This window comes from Zootoca vivipara, chromosome 3 (assembly GCF_965207765.1).
Source record: "Zootoca vivipara chromosome 3, rZooViv2.hap1.1, whole genome shotgun sequence".
In the NCBI taxonomy this organism is placed as follows: Eukaryota; Metazoa; Chordata; class Lepidosauria; order Squamata; family Lacertidae; genus Zootoca; species Zootoca vivipara.
Genome location: NC_142586.1, coordinates 114054419 through 114075695, shown reverse-complemented (window position 1 = coordinate 114075695; position 21277 = coordinate 114054419). Strand labels below are relative to the sequence as shown.

At 47.0% G+C, this 21277-nt stretch overlaps 1 long non-coding RNA gene across 1 annotated transcript; it reads right to left on the bottom strand.

Annotated features, from left to right (window-relative positions):
• Positions 1 to 10560: 10560 nt before the first annotated feature.
• Positions 10561 to 13220, bottom strand: LOC148686460 (uncharacterized). Its single transcript, XR_015949238.1, has 2 exons — positions 13085 to 13220; positions 10561 to 10714 (listed from the first exon to the last, which is right to left on the bottom strand). It is a non-coding gene; the product is annotated as an uncharacterized LOC148686460 (long non-coding RNA).
• Between the last annotated feature and the right edge of the window lie 8057 nt (positions 13221 to 21277).

The following is a 21277-nucleotide window of genomic DNA, read 5'->3' as shown; positions in this document are numbered from 1 at the left end:
TCAACCAGTTTGCGGTTTTGCTGTCGCAGAAGGTTGCCAGGGACTAGTCACGTGGTGGGTGCCATTTTGCACCTCTTGACTCGTTGCCCAAGATCCTTTGCAAGGCGAGAATAAGCTTGCTCCTGACTGAGTATTTGCATGCCGAGGTACCAAGACATCCCCCCAATAACTCACACTTCACACAATATTTTAAGTTTAAGGTTTTTGGCATTAATTTGGCCACAACTTTATTTAAATACAACTGAATGTGAGTGGTTGCTTAGGCATTGGTTCTTGCCATCTGTCCCCCACCTGGGACAGATCTGACTCCCACTAGCCTAGTAGGGGAGCCAGTAGGTGAGCACCCTCTGGGAGAGATCGGGGGCAGGGGCCCACGCCCTTGACCTCATCCCTCAGATGCTCCCCGAGGCTCATGCGCGGCCCTGGCCCCTACCCGGGATAAACGGACAAACTTGTAGAGCCCCAGGAATACGCCCAAAGGCAGCAGCAACCATGAGGGGCAGGCCCAACTAAAATCCGTACCCCTCCACCATCCAATTTGAACCAATGCCTAACTGCCAACCTTACAAGTTGTGACTTATTGCAGCGTAGTAGGCAAAAACCACCTGGCACCAGCCAATCAGCCAAGTGGCAAAATTCCTACCAGGCCCCTGATCCAAAACAGGCGACCCCATGACAGGCGCAGCAAGGTCAATGCAAGAACACCTAAAATTAGAGGAGGGCGGGCGGGAGATTCATCTCGAGCAGCAAAAGTGGAACTGAAAGCTGCTCGCTAAGCATATATAGGGTAAGACTGTCAATCAATCATTAGCTACATGCAAATTTCCCCAGCAACAGCACACCCACCAATCACACATGTGGCCATCCAAACTGACCCACCTCTCCAACCCTGGGATGCCTTGTTAACCCTTCCGCAATCCATGTTCTCCTCTATGGGGAGAACCTGCTATACACCGATACAGGTCATGTCTCTTTATGTTCCCATACAGAGGAGGAGACAGGTCAAAATCCAAACCCTGGTGTATTGTTCTCCTGCCTCCAAGGCGACAGTGGCCTCCAGCCACATGAGATGAGCAAGGCGTACCCTGACATTCTGGAAGTACAGTATTGCTAGCTCTTTTTCTATGCCTCTTTAGATATGTAAAGAGGGTGGTAGGCAGGATTGGCCGGGCCTGTGAACAAAGACTGGTTTGATCAAATTGGACTTGTCACGGTGGAGCTATTGACAGGATAAATGCAGAGGGGAGTGTAACAATTGCATTTCTCCAATGAAAATTGGGATGTCCTACTCAAGAAGAAGAAGTTGAGTAAGATGGGCTTAATTGTTCAGCATGGAAGCAAGCCCCCAAGCAAGGACACCCAGTTCTGCATATGACGAGTGCGTTCTTCTGGAGAACAAGCACAGTTGGGTTTCTAGGAATTCACACTTGCGAGCTGACAGCTTTCATGCTCGGAAACTTGCCATGACCGTCCTGGGCTTTGCTTTCTTTCATTGCCTGGTCATGTGCACAGCTTCAAAATGTCAAATGTGGGAGTCCTGCTTGTGGGCCTAGGAGAGAATGCAAGACTCCCAGGCATACCTGGAGGGCTGCCAGGAGCAAGCGAGCCCTTTGGAAAAGCAGATATCCGAGGAGCAGCATTGCAGCGCCTCCAGGACCAAAGAGTTGGGTATTGGGCAAGCTATGAGCCTGTACAGCTACGAGCCTGTGCAGTCATACTTTGGATCCTGAACACCTTGCGAGTTGAACGTTTTGGCTCCTGAATGCCGTAAACCGGTTTGCAAACATTCTTTGGAACCCAAATGTCCGACGCAGCTTACGTGGCTTCCAATTGGCTGCAGGAGCTTCCTGCAGCCAATCAGAAGCCGCGCCTTGGTTTCTGAACATTTTGGAAGTCAAACGGACTTCCGGAACGGATTCCATTCAACTTCCAAGGTACCACTGTACTTTGCTAAGCATTCTGGCTAGCATGGGAAGACATGTAGCTCAGGGCTAGTTCCAGGGTTCAATTCCAGGCCAATACTCTGACACAGTTTTGTATGATAGGATGCACAACTTTCCTCTTTGGCTGAGAAAACTAGATGCCTGTATCAGGCCTTGCAATGTCCCCAGGCTGAAATAATGTGGAGACTGTTCTTCATTCATCTAATACAGACTACCTTCATTGTAATTTTATTTCTCTTCCTGTGCTTCTCACTCTCCAGTCTCTCTCTCTGTGTATTCACTCGTTCCCCTTCTTTTTTCTCTCTCTCTTTCTTTTGACAAAGGCGACCTTTAAAACGGTTTGCATGGACAATATTTATTCAATAGCAAATAGCCCAAAGTGTCAAAGCCACAGCAGACATTTCGGAATAAACAGGACTGCAAGTGTAAAAGCATGATGTTTGGAAGCACAGCTTTCTAATGACCTTTGGGGGTTTTTATCCACCGAAAGCCTGAGAATTTATCTTTGGGGAATCCTATAATTTCCTTTCTTTTAATCCAAAATATAACAAACCTTGGAAGGTGGCCAGGATGCTTCGTTTTCAATGACAGCACCCACGCTTTGCAGCCGCTCAAGAAAAAGATTTGGGTGTTCCCTCTATCTCCACTTTCAAGCAGGCTGAAATAGCAAATAGAAAAGTTCGATAAATCTCTCTCTCTCTCTCTCTCTCTCTCTCTCTCTCTCTCTCTCTCTCACACACACACACACACACACACACTTTAAAAGTTGAGAACAGCTAATCCGATGGCTACCAATTTGCTAAGTTCAAGGTGCTGGGACCAGGATATCTGAAAGACCCTTATCTTTCCACAAGGGCCGACATTGATGCCGAAATCCAGCATCGCCTGAGCTCTGTGAATGCAGCTTTCTACTGATTGAAATGTAGAGTGTTTGAGGACCAGGACATTCGCAGGGAAACCCAAATGCTTTTTTACAAAGCTATTGTACTACCAACTTTACTGTACGCTTGTGAAACATGGACATCCTCGAAAGATTCTATCAACGGTGTCTCCGAAAAAAATTACACTTCACTTGGGAAGACAGGCGAACCAATGCTAGTGTACTAGAAGAAGCAAAGATCACCAGTGTTGAAGCAATGATTCTTCAACATCAACTTCGTTGGACTGGTCATGTTGGGCGGATGCCTGATGATCGTCTTCCAAAGCAGCTACTCTATTCCGAACTTAAAAATGGAAAGCGTAATGCTGGTGGTCAACAAAAGAGGCTTAAAGGTTCTCTCAAGGCAAATAAAAAAAATGTAGTATAAACACTGACAACTGGGAAACACTGGCCTGCGAGCGCTCCATTTGGAGAACAGCCTTTACCAAAGGTGTCATGGGCTTTGAAGACACTCGAACTCAGGACACAAGGGAGAAATGTGCTAACAGGAAGGCACACTTGGCAAATCCACACCGTGATCAACTCCCACCCAGAAACCTATGTCCCCACTGTGGAAGGACGTGTGGATCCAGAATTGGCCTCCACAGTCACTTACGGACTCATTGTTAAAACCATATTTATGGAAGACAATCTTACTCGGCAATGAATGATCGCCAGAGAAAAAGACCTGAAAGATCCACTCACCTCCTGGGTACCCAGTGGGTCACTGCATGGGCAAATGAAGGCCTCCTGCAACTTATCAGGATGCCCATTCCATGCAGTATAGGAATCAAGCCTTTAGTGGTCCTTTTGCACCTACTCTTTGGAATGTCCTTCTCTTGAATATGAGGCAGGTGCTGTAACTTTATTAATGTGTGACCCTGAAATTTCAGGCACACACCCGCAAACCAAAGTCAAAGTTTTGTGCTAATTTTGTGCTGTTCTGTGATGCCTTCTTTGCCACCACCCCCCCCAACAGCGGCGGAGCAATCAGGCACCTGGGGTGGTGTGAGTGCCCTCGTTAGGGAAAGCGTGCCTTGGTTTAAGAATGGTTTTGGTTTAAGAACAGACTTCCAAAATGGGTTAAGTTCGTAAAAACGAGGTACCATTGTACCAACATTCTAAAGGAGCAGAAAAGACTTTTAATGTACGCGACAACGGCTGCCCGGATGTTACTAGCCCAGAGATGGAAAGAAGATAAGGAATGGCAAACCAAGGGGATGGATTGTGCCAAAATGGCAAAACTGACCGGAAAGATCAGAAACCAAGAGGACAAAAACTTTATAAAAGAATGTGAAAATTTTATAATTTATTTAGGAGACCACTGTAAGCAGATGGAAACTTTGGCAGGATTTTGGTTTCACTTGTAGTGTAACAAATGCCATGGACAATATGGATTCATATAAAAGTTCGAGTATGGAAGAATATGCAGTTGTAAATGTTCAAAATGGGACCCCATGGAAGGGTTTGGGGGGGGGGAGTCACAAGATTCAGAGGAATCTCTGTACAGTATATGAATATATATTTGGTTTTCTATAACTTTGTAAAACCAAATAAAAAATGATTTCAAAAAAAAAGAATGGGGTGGTGCGATGGAAACCGTTTCGAGCTATTTTGAGGAGGGAAGGTGAGCTTTATACATGATAAATAAATGGTCTTCGCCTTATAATAAGCTTATAGATAGCAAGGGGTCTGCAGCTGGGGTGGGTGGTTCATGAATTCTGCATTCCAGTAGTTGGATTCCTTTCTCTCTCTTTTTGTCTGGATCAAAAGGTCACAAGATAAACCTGGTCGATTCTCGCTTTTCCTGTTGCTAAGAGATTTTGATATGTCACATCTGTACCGCACCATATTTGCTCACCTGCTAAAGGACGGCACCCACCAAAAAAAACCCCACAGGTGAGTTAACTCTTTGTGGTCTCTTCTGTGTCCCCTCAGATTCATCATAATGCCAACATTTTGAACATTTTAACCTGTTGTCTCTGTGCATCTACTCTCATTAGAGCCTGTCAATGGCTCATCGGGCCACAGGGTCAGCTCTGTGTTGTTCACGTCGAAACCTGAGTTGGGCAAAGACAGTAATAGTAATAGTAATTTATTATTTATACCCTGCCCTTCTGGCTGGGTTTCCCCAGCCACTCGGAGCGGCTCCCAACAAAATATTAAAAATACAATAAAACATGAAACATGTTTTTAAATCCCTAAACAGGGCTGCCTTCAGATGTCTTCTAAAAGTCAGATACCTGTTTATTTCCTTGACATCTGGTGGGAGGGCATTCCACAGGGTAGGCACCACTACCAAGAAGCATAGCTGCCAAGTCTCCCGTTTTTCGCGGGAAACCCCCGTATTTTAAACCGTTTCCCGCTGGCAGCCCGGACTGGGAAAAATCCCGTAAATCCCCCAGATTTCCTACCTGCCAGGAAGGCTCCATTTTGGATCCTGGCGCCACCCAATTTCCGGTGTCCAGACATGGGTAGTGCGGCACCGGAAGCCACTTCTACGCATGTCTGGACATGCGTAGAAGCGACTTCCGGTGCCGCTCCGCCCATGCCTGAGCACCAAAAATCGGGTAGAGTGGCACCGGAAGTTGCTTATACGCATGTCCAGACATGCATAGAAGCGACTTCCGGTGCCGGCGCTGCCCGATTTCCGGTGCCCATACATGGGTAGCATGGCACCGGAAGTCACTTCTACACATGTCCAGACATGCGTAGAAGCGACTTCCGGTGCCGCACCGCTGCTGATCCCGCATTTTTCAGCGGGAGACTTGGCAGCTATGCCAAGAAGGCCCTCTGCCTGGTTCCCTGTAACCTCACTTCTCGCAGGGAGGGAACCACCAGAAGGCTCTTAGAGCTGGACCTCAGTGTCCTGGCTGGATGATGGGGGTGGAGATGCTCCTTCGGGGAATACTGGGCCGAGGCCGGTCATCTTTCCTAGATCTACTTTGTCTTTTTTTGCTGCTGCCAGCCTCCTCTGCAGTAAGGATATGGGAACCAGCCTATGCTATCAAACCTGTTAAGAGGACCTCTTCCCCCTGAACTGCCTCTTTGCCAGGTTGAAGTGTAAGGAGACCAGTACCTGAAACTTGATTGTCAGTTGACTTTTGCTTTGCTTTGTACTTCAACCTAGAGTGATGGGCTTTCAATTATGAACTTATTCTGCATTTGTTAAAATTGTTGGGTTTGGGTGGGGTTTTTTTTTAATATACTGGCATGCTCTGCATTTCGTATGTTTGCAATTTTGATGTTTTTGAACGTCTGCTGTAAGCCGCTTTGGAAGAAATCTGAAGGCAGCCTTGTTTAGGGAAGTTTTTAATGTTTGATTTTATTGTATTTTTAATATTCTGTTGGGAGCCGCCCAGAGTGGCTGGGGAGACCCAGCCAGATGGATGAGGTATAAATAAATTATTATTATTATTATTATTATTATTATTATTATTAGTCCTTTTTTCTAAAAAAAATGTTTAGGTGTACTCTCATTTTCCTACTCATACTGAAATACTGCCCCAAATGAGGCCTAACTTAGATTCACAAAATGTTTAGGTTTACCCCTGCGTCGTCGTCGTCCCCAGAAAAAAAAGCACTGATTATTATTATCATTGTGGCAAAGCAGCATATAAGTAAATCCGCCAACCCATCAACCCATGTCTTTTATTCCAGGGAGGGAAGTGCCTTTTAATCCTCCTCTGGGCTTAGTCTAAACAGGCGTCTTAAGAAAGAGACTGGTTAATTGCCAAGGCAACGCATGATAACGCTCCCCTCCCCTACCTCCGGCCTTCCAAACTTAACCCCAAAAGAGCGATCCCAGGAGGCCAATTCCTGGACCAGAGCAGCCCCCTAATGAACACTGCGGGAATTAGGAGTTGCTGATAAGGCCCTGCCTTTTATAGTTTTAATTTCATAGCTCCAGTCGAGGCTTCCTGATAAGGAATGCACACATTGTGTGTGGAGCTATACCTCCCCGCCTCTTGGGTTTGCGAGCTGGCAAGCATCCGTCAAAATGCTTTTTGCCATTTACACGAATACCCTGATGGTTTCCGATAACGGAAAGTGTAAGTCAACAGAGTTGCGGCTGTAATTGGGTGTTACCTGCTTAGATATATGGGCCCGTTATCTTTGGATCATTTCACTGGCTCTGTTGAACTTCAGCTTCACCCCAGCTGGGGATGAAAAGCTTTGCCCCCTGTACACTGTTTGTCCATCCAGCAGAAAAGAACGCTTGGGAGCCAAGCAAGGGAATTTCCATGCTCCCTGGAGTTTCCCAGGTGAGAGCAGGAACGTAGGGAGATGCCTTATAGTACCGAGTCAAAACATTGGACCATCTAGCTCAGTACTGCCAACACAGACTGGCAGCAGCTCTCCAGTGTTTCAGAGAACAGAGATGCCCAAGTTTTGGACCTGGGACCTTCTGCATGCAAAGCAGATACTGTGCCTCTGAGCTGTAGCCCTTCCCAAAACTCTTCTGTAACACCATTATTTAGCATAGGGTACAGTCCCACCGAGCTCAGTCCGTCCTCAGCCAGCTCCCTTGGCCTCCCCTACCTTCTTCCTGACAACTGGTCCATGGGGTGGCCCTGGCTGTCAGCTTCCTCCTCCTCAGCCCTAGTCTTGGCTTTGTATTTCATGTACTTCTTTATTTATATCCTACCTCTCCACCTAGGGTGTATGGGGGTGTTAGGGGAGAGATAGTACATCTGATACTATCCAGCATCGCCTGAGCTCTGCGAGTGCAGCTTTCTCCCGATTGAAGCACAGTGTTTGAGGACCAAAACATTTGCAGGGAAATCAAAATGCTTGCTTACAAAGCTATTGTAACCTGCAGTGGAAGAATGGCAAATGAAGATGCTGGACTATATGGAACTTGCTGATCTGACCGGAAGACTACGCGACCGGGGAGAGGAGAAGGTGGAAGAGGAATGGAAGAAATTTAGAATTTATTATAAAAAAATATTGAAGAATTGATGTATGAGGAGAATTGTGAAGTTGCAGGTTAAGAAATTAAGTGAGATATAATTGAAAATAGGTTAGAATATTATAGTGAGTTGTAAAATTGAGAAAAGGATGCTGTAATTAGGTTTGGAAAATAAGAAATAGAATTTGTCAAGAATGATATGCAATGAACTGTTAGAAGGGGGACTCAGGGAAGTCCCTTACTAAAATGAGAAAAAATGGAATGTATATGTTGTTGTTTTTCTTTTAACTCTTCTTCCTTTATTTCTGAATTTTTGAATATTGGTGTTATAATAATGTATAATTATATGGAAGTTATTCTTTTCTTTTTATAAAACTTAATAAAAAATATTTTTTAAAAAAAATACAAAGCTATTGTACTACCAACCTAAGTGTATGCTTGTGAAACATGGACCACTTACTGTATAAACACCATCTCCAACTCCTTGAAAGATTCCATCAATGGTGTCTCCGGGGAAAAATACATATTACTTGGGAAGACAGGCGAAACAGTATCAGTGTACTGGAAGAAGCAAAGGTCACCAGTGTTGAAGCAATGATTCTTCAACATCAACTTCGTTGGTCTGGTCATGTTGTGCGGATGCCTGATGATCGTCTTCCAAAGCAACTACTCTATTCAGAACCTTAGAATGGAAAGCGTAATGCTGGTGGTCAACAAAAGAGGCTTAAAGGTTCTCTCAAGGCAAATAAAAAAAAAGTAGTATAAACACCGACAACTGGGAAACACTGGCCTGTGAGCGCTCCAGTTGGAGAACACCCTTTACCAAAGGTGTCGTGGGCTTTCGAACTCAGAACGCAAGGGAGAAACGTGCTAAGAGGAAGGCACGCTTGGCAAACGCTCACCATGATCAACTCCCGCCCGGAAACCTATGTCCCCACTTAGGAAGGTTGTGTGGAAGGTTGTGTGGATCCAGAATTGGCCTCCACAGTCTCTTACGGACTCACTGTTAAGACTGTGTTCATGGAAGACCATCTTACTCGGCTACGAGGGATCGCCACAGAAGAAGAACAACCTCTGGCAGGGGACACATTGTGCTCCTTCTGGCAGTGGCGGAGCTTCATGCTCCGGCACCGGGGGCCCATTCTGGGGGTGGGGCGCACCTCCCGGAGGGGCGGAACGTACATTCCAGAGTGGGGCACGCCTCCTGTAGGGGCGCAGCGCACGTTCCGGGGTGTGTGACACACGTTCCAGGGGTGGGGCGCACGTTTTGGGGGCAGGGCGGGCGCCCGCGATGGCACCCCTCGGAGCCCGCCGCTCAGGGCGGACCGTCCCCACTGCCCCTATCTTCCTATGCCCCTGCCTTCTGGGGTAGTCTGTCCACCTTTGGTCCCCCCACCTTTGGTCCAGTACTCCGTCAGTAGACAGTACTGAGCTAAAGGGAGTACAGTTCTGATTCAAGACCTATGCTCACCATTCTTATTTGTTGAGCAGAAGGCTTCCTGCCACTCTCAGGTTCTCCCGTCACTATGCCAAGAGAGGCAATGGTGCCTTTGTCTTCACACTGGGCGTCACTGTTTGCTTGGGATTACTGTTTCTCTCTGGCTTTTCATTGTTCCCCCAAATGCAAACAACACACTTCTTAAGTAAATCTTTTTTTTAAAAAAAAAAAACCACTTCCATGTTTTGCCCTCCATTATTCTCCTCTCCTGCAAAACTCCCCAGGACAGTTTGAGGAAACAGTGCAAATTCTTTAGCTAAAGGTTCTCAGCTGTGGCTGCCATCCAGAGAGCTGCTTTAGCACGCCACACCAAATTTATTTCTTTATTGCATATGCTAGCTTTTTCTCCAAGGAGCTCAAAGTGGCATACAGGGTTCTGTCCCTCCTCCTTTAATCCCCAGAACAGCCCTGTGAGGTCAACCAGATGAGCTTCATGACCAGGTGGGAATGTGAACCTTAGTGTCCTAGCTCCTTGTCCAATACTCTAACTACTACATCACACTTTGAAGTCTTGTATAGAATGTATTGGGAGATTGAAGTGTTCTCCTAGTGGACATAAATCTGACATCAAGAATCACAAGACAGAAAAACCAGTAGGAGAATATTTCAATCTCCCAGGACATTCTATACAAGATCTCAAAGTAGCTGTCTTATTACGAAAGAATTTCAGATATAGACTGGAAAGAGAAGTTGCTGCATTGCAACTTATTACCAAACTTAAAACCATGGAGAGACCTGGTCTGAATAGAGACATTGGATTCTTATATCATTATACAGGGTAAAGCTATCTTTAGCCATCTCACCCCTAGCTTTTTTCCTGTAACACTAACAGTCGTTAACAGTCATCAACGGGTTTTCACACCCATTCCCACCACCCTTCTGAGTAATACCCCTCCCCACCCTCTCACTATATATAAGGGTCTGGTGACTTCTGTTTCAGTGTATCTGAAGAAGTGTGCATGCACATGAAAGTTCATACCAATAACAAACTTAGTTGTTCTCTTAGGTGCTACTGGAAGGATTTTTTTTATTTTGTTCATTTTTAATTTTTCCCCCAAAATATAGTTCTGCCCACCACATGGTCTGGAGGACGGTGGACCAGCCCACAGCTGGAAAAGGTTGCTGACCCCTGAAGTAGATGGTCTATTTTTTTTTTGGCCATACAATTCTTGCAAGGAGATTGTTAGCCGCTTTGAGACTCCTTTGGGTAGTGATAAAGCGGGATATCAAATCCAAACTCCTTCTCTTCTTCTTCTTCTTCTTCTTCTTCTTCTTCTTCTTCTTCTTCTTCTTCTTCTTCTTCTTCTTCTTCTTCTTCTTCTTCTTCTTCTTGCAACCCCAGTCATGGCTGCTTCTCTCTGGCTATCTCTTTTTCTTCCCTAATGTGGGAGAAGTCGAAAGTGAAAATGGCCAGACCTTGTCTGTAATTAAACCAGGAGACTCTGCAAAAAAACAAAAAGGGGAAAAGTAAATGGAGTCCACCAGAAAGCCCGTTTATTAGATTCTTTTAATTTTTATTTTCATTCTCATAATCCACTGCGTCAACGTGTGGCAGATAAGGAGAATCATTTGTCTTGTAAATGTTCCCCGCCCAACCCCCATCCCTTCTCATATGTCTGAAGCAGCAATCATTGATAAATGGAACGAGAGGAGCCACATCGCTCAGTGGAAGTCCTAAGGAAAAGCGGGGCATTCTGGGATCAAATCAGAAACTGGGACGGCTTCTGTAAATCTGGGACTGCCCCTGGAAAATAGGGACACTTGGAGGGTCTGTGTAGAACATCCAAAGTTCGATCCTTGGGGTCTCTAGCTAAGGACTTGTTTTCCTGCTGCTCCAGAGGGTGGGTCCCAAACCAATGGATTTGAATTAAAAGAAAGGAGATTCCAGCTTTGCCCCCACAGGCACACTGCATTGTCTCGCGAGACAGACAGATGTCAATTCCTAGGCACGATGACTGTGTTCTACCTCCACTCATGGGCATAGCCAGGATTTGGGGGGCAGAACCTCAGTTATGTGTATTTATTGATTTTGATTGGTTTAGTGGAGGGAAGCTGCCCCTCCCTGCCTCCCCTTGGGTACACACATGCCTCCACTATCCAATTTACTTCTGAATACCAGTTGCAAGGCAGTGGTCAGAAAGCTGTTGTACTCAAGTCCTTCTTGAGAACTTCCCAGAGGCACCTTGTTGGACCCAGTGAGAACAGAGTACTGTACTGGATTAAATGTGCCTTTGGCCTGATTCAGGAGCCAGGGCCTTCTCATGTTCTCCAGCCGAACATTTCACAAGTGTTTCTCCCCTCCCTGGGGAGTAAGAACATGAAAATAACCCAGCTAAACAATCCATGCACCTCACAAATCTGCTGCATCAACTTGCCCAATGATAGGGTCGGCCCTGACTCTTGAGTGTGGGGCACCAGCGTAAGTTGTAGGGGTTGTAAACTACGCTATTCCGAACTTGAAAATGGAAAGCGTAGTGTTGGTGGTCAGCAAAAGAGGTTTAAAGACTGTCTCAAGGCAAATCTTTAAAAATGTAGTATAAACACTGACAACTGGGAAACACTGGCCTGCGAGTGCTCCAGTTGGAGAACAGCCTTTACCAAAGGTGTCGTGGGCTTTGAAGATGCTTGAACTCAGGACGCAAGGGAGAAATGTTCTAAGAGGAAGGCACGCTTAGCAAACCCTCACCATGATCAACTCCCGCTCGGAAAGCGATGTCCCCACTGTGGAAGGATGTGTGGATCCAGAATTGGCCTCCACAGTCACTTATGGACTCACTGTTAAGACCGTGTTCATGGAAGACCATCTTACCCGGCTACGAGTGATCGCCAAAGAAGTAGTAGTAGTAGTAGTAGGGTGGACAGGAAGGAGAAGAGAAGACCAGGGTTTCCTGGCAGGCCTGATGAGCTTCTCTGATTGCCTCTCTAGGAATGGGGCTTGGACCCTCACGATGCATTATCCTTCCAACCATTATCTCCCGGCTCAGTTACCTAGATCTCATCTCCCTAGATCTCATCAAACTGCTTCCAGGGCTTCTACCATTATCAGAAAGCCCTTGATAAACTCTCTTGGATGGATTCCTGTTATCTAATCTGTATAACAACCTTAACAATCAATTAGATGCCTGTGGCCTTTCTTACTCTCCTTTAACAGGGGGAGGGGGACCACTTCAAGGAGGGCACCAGTCACTAACCAACTCAAGAGATATCTCTCAGTGCTATTGACATTGGTGTCGGAGTGGGGTTGCTTGTTGCAATCAATTGTTTATCTTTTGTTTGGACTATCTGAACAAGCCAAAGGGTCCCAGTCCCGTAGGGTGGTCTCCCGATTTGCATTTAATCAACCAAAGAGAGAGAGAGAAAATTCAGCCCCTCCCCTCCTCCCGGTCTTGTACTGTAGAATGTGCAAATCATTCTGTCTAGACAAAGGGTGGCTGAACTGTGGCAGTGGAGAGTAAGACAAATCTGGTTTGAAGGCCCTTGCAGCCTTCTTCTACCAAGGCCAGACATCTCAAGGTCTCCTTGGAGAGATGCAGATCCATGAGAAGGGGGGGGCGGGGGGAGGAAGGTAGGCGTGGATTAGACATCTACTTAGTGCTCTGATATCTAACCCAGACATTGCCACGAAATGGAGCATCCTGTGGGGTTGAATGTGGCAGAAAGGAGATGAGTTTGTTTCATGACCAGGATGGTGTAGTTGTGGTTTTAGAGTGTCAGGCTAAGGGTCTGGAGGATCCGGGTTCGAATCTCTGCTCAGACATAAAGTTCACTGGGGGCGACCTTAGGGCAGTCATCCTCTTCTCAGGGCAACCTACCTCACAGGGCTGTTGTGAGGATTAAAGTAAGAGAGCCATGTGTGGCCACTTCTTTCCCTTGGGATAGAAATGTCAATCTTTTTTTCCCCTTGGACTGAGGTTTGTTCCAAATCAGCGGTAAACAGTGCATTTTCCTAGGGAAAGCGGCAGGAGAAACAAAATTTTAAAAAGTGTATCTAGAAAGCACCAAACACACAGAAAACCTCTCAGGCCCGTAATTTTTACGAATAGAACAAGCAGAAGTGTAGGCAAGCCCTGAATTTGCATTTGAGAGCCAGTGTGTGCTACATTGCTTAGAGCAGGGGTTGGCAACCTAAGGCCCATGGGCCACAAGCGGCCCACAGGGGTCATTTAACCGGCCCACAAGCCACCCCCCAACTGAGACACCTGCTCAGCGAATCCCCACACGCTGCTCTAAACCGGCACAGCACAGCAGGGGGGTCGCTTCCGCGGCGCCGGAAACCACCACTGCGCAGAGGCAGATGCCAGAAATCGTGTCTGCGCAGGCGCAAGCACCGGAAATCACAGGCGCACATGATCTGGCCCATAGAGGGATCTCCGCTGGGGTGAACCGGCCCAGGCGAGGTAAACCTTGCCAACCCCTTTAAGAGTGCCCGACTAGGACCGGGGAAACGAGGGTTCAAATCCTCACTCAACCATGCGAAGCTCTCTAGGTGATATTGGGCCAATCACCACCTTTCAGCCTGCCCTACCCTGCAGGGTTGCTGTAGGAACCAAATGAGGGAGAACCATGTATGCCACTTCAACATTCCTTGGAGAAAAAGGTTGGGTGTGAATGCAATTAATGGTGGTGGTTGTGATGGAGGGAGGGGCATCACTGCAAATTAAGCCTGCCCCTGCCTTTACCACCAACCCTCTGCCTTCTTCTATCGTGGGCATCTTGCCAGCATGTGATGGGATTAGGAGGGTACTCGCTTTTCTGTGCGTTGGGTTAAAAAAGAGGGAAGGGTTGCTCAGGTCCTTGCAAGGCTCCTGCTACACCCCCCAAAACAGCAGCCCAGCAACAAGAGACCTTGCGCAGAGAGCAGCTCAGAGCCCCGGTGGGTCCAATAACCACTTAGGAATCTCAGTCTGTAGCATATTCCAAATTCCTGGAAAGCTGAGCTCATCCGGGGGAGGTTGCGAAGGAGAGACCCCAGTCACGATGTCTTCTTTACCTAGGACAGACCATTTGTTGGGCACACAGAAGCCATTGTGGGCGATTGCGGAAGAGGGAGATGGAATAAAGGAAAGGTTTAAGTGTGTATTTGCTTGTTTGTTTCCTTGTGTGTGTTTATATACCCCTTCCAGCTGAAAGACCTGAGCATCTCTGGTAGGGCTGTGAAAGATTCCCTGTCTGAAATTGCTGGACAGCCACACAGCCAGACAGAGAAAGCAACTTTGCAGATGCCCAGTGGTGCTCTTGCCTTCGCTATCGCCTGACCGACGCCAGGGCTGAGCCTTGAAGCCAATCCTGTGCGTAAAATCCAAAACTGGAGCCTTCTACCAGAGCAACATACATAACACACTTAAGAGGCAGGGAGCCCCATTAAACTAGGCACGTGCAGAACTCAACCCACCCTGGGGCCACATTTGAGGCTTAGTCAACTATCAGGGGCCACATGCCAGTGGTGGGCGGGGCCAAACTGGGCAGGGCCAATGTAAACGTCAAACATGCAGGGTTTGCCAGCAGCCCCTAGCTTACATATCTTCATTAGGAAAAGAATTGAATATAAAGCTGCCAATATCGTAATGGCGATACATAAAGCTATGGTGCAACGACATTTGGAACAAACTCATTCACACATCACATAATATAAACTGTGGAACTCTCTCCCACAAGTGGCAGCAATGACCACCAACCTGGATAGCTTTAGAAGTGGGTTGGAGTGGACGGTGCCTGCTAGGTGTCTAACTTAGCCATTAAGTCTCTGATCTGACTCCAGTGTTTCTGAATACCAGTTGTTGGAAGCCACAGGAGAAGAGAGTGGCATTGGGGAGGGGGGCAGCTCAAACCAAGTAAATCAAGAAAATACTTACGGTAAGTAGAAATTGTAGAAAGATTTCAACAGATTTTTCTAAGCAATTGGAAAGAACTGTGGTTGAGATGCTTCTTTCGCAATCTGCTAGACAGAGGATTTCTGGTGGGCCTTCCCCCCCCCAAAAAAAAACATAAATCCTGGCTACACACATGGGCAGTGGGTGCTCTTGTGCTTGAGTCCTGTGTGGGGGGTTTCTCTAGACATCTGTTGGCCACTATGTTGTTGTTGTTGTTGTTTAGTCGTGTCCGACACTTCGTGACGCCATGGACCAGAGCACGCCAGGCACTCCTGTCTTCCACTGCCTCCCACAGTTTGGTCAGACTCATGTTCGTAGCTTCGAGAACACTGTCCAACCATCTCATCCTCTGTCGTCCCCTTCTCCTTGTGCCCTCAATCTTTCCCAACATCAGGGTCTTTTCCAGGGAGTCTTCTCTTCTCATGAGGTGGCCAAAGTATTGGAGCCTCAGCTTCACGATCTGTCCTTCCAGGGAGCACTCAGGCCTGATTTCCTTCAGAATGGAGAGGTTTGATCTTCTTGCAGTCCATGGGACTCTCAAGAGTCTCCTCCAGCACCATAATTCAAAAGCATCAATTCTTCGGCGATCAGCCTTCTTTATGGTCCAGCCCTCACTTCCATACATCACTACTGGGAAAACCATAGCTTTGACTATACAGACCTTTGTCGGCAAGATGATGTCTCTGCTTTTTAAGATGCTGTCTAGGTTTGTCATTGCTTTTCTCCCAAGAAGCAGGTGTCTTTTAATTTCATGACTGCTGTCACCATCTGCAGTGATCATGGAGCCCAAGAAAGTAAAATCTCTCACTGCCTCCATTTCCCCCCCTTCTACAGTATTTGCCAGGAGGTGATGGGACCAGTGGCCATAATCTTAGTTTTTTTGATGTTGAGCTTCAGACCATATTTTGTGCTCTCCTCTTTCACCCTCATTAAAAGGTTCTTTAATTCCTCCTCAGTTTCCGCCATCAAGGTTGTGTCATCAGCATTATCTGAGGTTGTTGATATTTTTTCTGGCAATCTTATTGGCCCCTATAGCTCTTTATATATAGGCTATCCTAGATTCCTGCATTGCAGGGGGCTGGACTAGATGAACCTGGGAGGGGGTGCCTTCCAAATCTGCAGTTCTGTGATTCTATGCTATATAGGTTCATAGGCATACACAAGCATGCATTCATAAGAGAGCAGAATATGCTTCCATCAACGGTGTCTCTGAAAATTTTTACACATTACTTGGGAAGACCGGCAAACTAAAACCAGTGTACTGGAAGAAGCAAAGATCACCAGTGTTGAAGCAATGATTCTTCAACATCAACTTCGTTGGACTGGTCACGTTGTGCGGATGCCTGATGATCGTCTTCCAAAGCAACTACTCTATTCCGAACTTAAAAATGGAAAGCGTAATGCTGATGGTCAAGAAAAGAGGTTCAAAGACTGTCTCAAGGCAAATCTTTAAAAAATGTAGTATAAACACTGACAACTGGGAAACACAGGCCTGCGAGCGCTCCAGTTGGAGAACAGCTTTTACCAAAGGTGTCATGGGCTTTGAAGAAACTTCGATCTCAGGACGCAAGGGAGAAACGTGCTAAGAGGAAGGCACGCTTGGCAAATCCACACTGTGATCAACTCCTGCCTGGAAACCAATGTCCCCACTGTGGAAGGATGTGTGGATCCAGAACTGGTCTCCACAGTCACTTACTGACTCATTGGCAAAGCTGTGTTTATAGAAGACAATCTTACTCCGCTAGAAGTGATCGCCAAAGAGAGAGATATAAGAGAGATAATCACACATTCAGAAACACACGCACTAGACTAGGCAGTGGGGAACCGGCGGGTCAAGCAGATACTGTTGGGGGGGGGGCAGGGAGTACAGACCGTCTTGCAGCGACTTCCTTTCGAGTAAGCGTGCTTAGGATCTGTTCCCCCAGAAGCCTCGCCTTCGTTTCTCCCGCGGCGTCCTGCTTAGCAGGAATGCGCTCTGCACACGCTCTGCGTCACAGTTATTGCATGGTGGCACGTGTCCGGAATGAAGCCGTGCCAAGAGCAGGCTGGCTTCTTCTCCGCTGGGCAAGAGCGCTTCTTCTCTTCCGCCGCCTCCTCTCCCCGTAGTCCGGAGAGATGCGAGGGGATCGGGGCCCGCTGGCTTCTGCCCCCAGCCAGCGCCTGGGAGTCTGCGCCCGAGCGGCAGAGACAGGCCGGCGACCCCGGCGCGCTTCCTATCAGCGGACACCTCATTAATATCCCCCCGGGAGGGCGGCCTGGCTCCGGCGCAGGAGGGGAAACCGGAGCAGGCGCCGTTTACACGGGGCGGAAGAGGACGGAGCGGGAAGCGATGGGAGCGCGCGCAGAAAGCGGGAACGAGGCAGATCTTTGCGTTTTACAGGAGAGGGAGCTGAGAGGCGCGAATAGGGCAGGGGGTGGAGAGGAGAGATTGTCCCATAAAAGCAGACCAGGCCACGATACGGTGGTGGGTTACAACATCCGCGGCGGTACAGGCAGATCTCTAAACATGCAGGATGGGGGTAATTGTATTAAAATGGGGCCAATACGGGATCAGGCCCGTGGCCCATCTAGTCTAGCATCCTGTTCTCACAGTGGCCAAGTTCCACGTGCCTTTATTGGGAAGACCAAATGCAGGAGCTGGGCATGGGTGTAGCTGGGGGGGGCAGAGGGGCAGCTGCCCCCTCCCAGAAATCAAATAAATCAATAAAAATATTTAAGTAAACTAGGTTCCCCCCCCCAAAAAAAAAACAAATCCTGGCTACGCCCATAGACGTGAGCGGAATTGTATTGAACTGAACTGAATTGAATTTATTTGGTCCAATCTGGTCCATCTCCCGCAGTGACCGTCATAGCTTAACTCTGATGAATGAAGGAGTGCTTTATATCACCTGCCCCGAATCTGCCATCTTCCCACTTCATTGGGCGACCCAGTTGGGCTCCTCCTGAGCTCAAAATCAAGGCAGAAGAAACAAGAGGTGCGTCGGAGTCTCGGATCAGGCGCTCTGAAGTGGTCCCATTGGCTTTCTCTTGAAAGAAAAGTGGTTTCGGGGGCTGTAGCCAATCCCGAGCGCAGTCCTCTCTCCTGTTTGATACTCAGCTGGCCAGAGCTAAAAATTGTGTGTGTTTTAATATGCCAGTGTTTTAAAACTGTTTCTATAGATGCAGTAATTTCACATCTGCCTTTGTCGTGTTGTGAAACTGCTTTGAGATTCTCCATAGGAAAACGAAAATGAAAATCCGAATGCACGCTACCGAATGCAGGGTGTAGACAAACAGAGATCTATGAGCCATAGCTGCCAAGTTCTCCCTTTTTTTAAGGGAAATTCCCTTATGCTGAATAGGCTTCCTCGTGAGAAATGGGAAAACTTGGCAGCTATGCTATGAGCGTAATGCACGCACGAGAATAAGATTTATGCATAAAAATACAAATGTATTTGAAAAGACAATAATAATAAGGTGGCATCCAGCTGCCTCGTTCCGTCACAGCAAGGATTTTTGCGTGTGCCAGAGAACTTTGCCCGCTCTCCTCCCTGGGTGCGCCTACTTCCTCCCCCAAATCTGTCCGTTGAGAGAACCCCGAGAGAATATTTAAGGGGGACGTGGCGAGGAGGAGAAGGGAAAACACCTACGGTAGTATTATTTATAGCACTACATTGCTGCTACTCTGTTGTTGTGCGCTTCAGATTTAATTCCGTTTCTTGTGTGAACGTGGCTGGGCCATTTAACTTGGAGGAAAGCTGCAAAAGAACGAAAGAGCTTGGAGCAAGATACGGGGTCGACAGAGTGGCGATTGATCTGGCTTTTTTTTAAAAAAAATGCCCCACTAATTGCACAATTTATGCATTACATAAGTTGAGGTTTAAAATTAAAGCCTCTCCATCATTGGGAGATTTAATTTACATTGCAAGCCTAGATCTGTCTGCTCTGGAGAGAAAGCCCCACTAAATTCCAATGGGGCGCATGCATTCATTTGCAACCTTGAAGTCAGTCCCATTGAGCTTAACAGGGCTTCTCTCTGAGTAGACGTGCTTGCAGACCCGTTGTACAGGCTGCAAGGAATTATCCCCCGAAATCAAGGAGCAAATCGGCTGCTGGGTAAATTTGTTTAGGATTTACTCGGGATTTTAGCATATTTGTCTTGGAAACAAATTAGAGAACCCCTGTTGAAAGGTGGTCTGCGCATAGTGTCAACAAACAAATAAAAAAATGAGTATTGGGGGTGGGGAGGGAGCAACTATGTCCATGGCGTTCTGCTTGGATATTTCTTCTTGAAAATGAGAGTCAGCATGCCATGAGGTAATGGCTACACTCAGAGAGTCGGACTAAGACCTTGGGAGACCAGGGTTCAAATCCCCTCCTCTGGTCATGAAGCCCCTGCGTGACCTTGGGACAGTCACTACCTCACAAGGTTGTTGTGAGAAGTCAAATATGCCAGCGGAATTCCTTGCAGGGAATGTGGGATATCAAAATAATATTAATAAATGTAATTAACAAATAAAAAGGTGGACTGCAATCACACTTCGTTAAGTTCCTACTGAAGGCAATCATAATCACTTACAGTACTTCTGAGTAAATATGTTTAGGATTGCATTAGTGGAGAGCAATAATTATTGATGCCGAACACTTGAAATGATTGACAACAGCACAGATTTACTTTCAAGAAATGAAAAGTCTCTCTTTTATTTGGATATACCCCCAAACTCACTAATTCACATTATAAACGGTTATACGAAGTAGCAAATCTCGCAGCGGCTCCAAATTATCTGTTTGTCTGTTTCTTCAAATGCATTAGGGCAGATAAACATTTTTTTACAGCCTGGTGCTAAATATTTGATTTTGGAAAGATCAAACAAAGGGATCCCAACTGATCCTGTGTCTCTTTGCTAAGAAGTAAACCCCACTAAACTCAACGAGTCTCTGCACAGTTTATTCCAAAGTAAAACCAATTGTGTTCAATGGTGCTTACTCCGTAGGAAGTACCGTAGTAGGATCCTGCCCCTTTTCCTCCAACGAAAGTGTGCAGCGGATTAAACCCTACACTCCCTCAAATCCTGTGCCTTTTTCTTAGAAAGCGAAAGTTGCAATTCTACACCCACCTATCCTGGAATTCAATGGGACAGGACTGCGCTGAAGTCTCAAACATATCTTATACACGTTTTCTCAGTGATAACCGCCCACTAACTTCAGTTGGACTTACTCCCAAGTAAACCTGGAGAGGATCACTGAGCCTGATCTCTTTCTTTCTTTCTTTCTTTAAAAAAATGACAATAATCTTAAAATATCTACCAGCTAACACTATGTCCCAATGGCTGAAAATGGGATCCTAGCCCCCTCAGTATCCCAATATGAAGCAGATGGGCCCTATCCGGATTAACAGTTAAATTGGTGTTGTGTTTGTAGGCGACTAGGCGGCGCCTAAGACCGCGATCCTAAACTCTTTGCTTGGCGGTCGTGCAAGAGAATTTCTGCGTGCGCTCCTGAGGGATTTGCGCCCCCCCCCCTATTTCTGAGAAGCTGCGCATTTAATTCCTCCCCACCGGATCGAGCGGCCTTGGAAAACCGGCCGCTCTGCAAACGTTGCTTTGATCTGTGACACCCACCCGCGGTCCTAGGCAGCCGAAAATCCAAAATAACTGGATTGTCGAAAGCTGCAATCCTATCATGCATACTGACTGGGCGAGGCCATCCCGCCGAGTTCTCCGGTGAATTTGCGGCGCGGCCCTAACCCCGAATCCTATTGGATTCCATGGGGCTTGTTCCCAGCTAAGTGGGGTTTAGGATCGCAGCCCTTCTCGGGGTTTGTAATGGATGCGATCCTGTGCTCTTAAAACTTTGGATGGCTCGCCTAACCGGAGCGGATGGTGCCAAAGTCTTAGAACGGGAACCCCGAACTGGGGCAGTTTCAATTGCACCCCGCCCCGGGACCTATTGGTTCTCTGATAGCAGAGGATCAGATTTGCTAAAGTGTTGACGAAAATAACCAAAAAGAAGTTGGGAAATTCATCAGACTGGACATTCTTTTTTAATTGCCATACGGTGATATCAGTAATGCTCCGAATAGACCAGTGATGACCAAACTTGGCCCTCCAGCTGTTTTGGGACTACAATTCCCATCATCCCTGACCACTGGTCCTG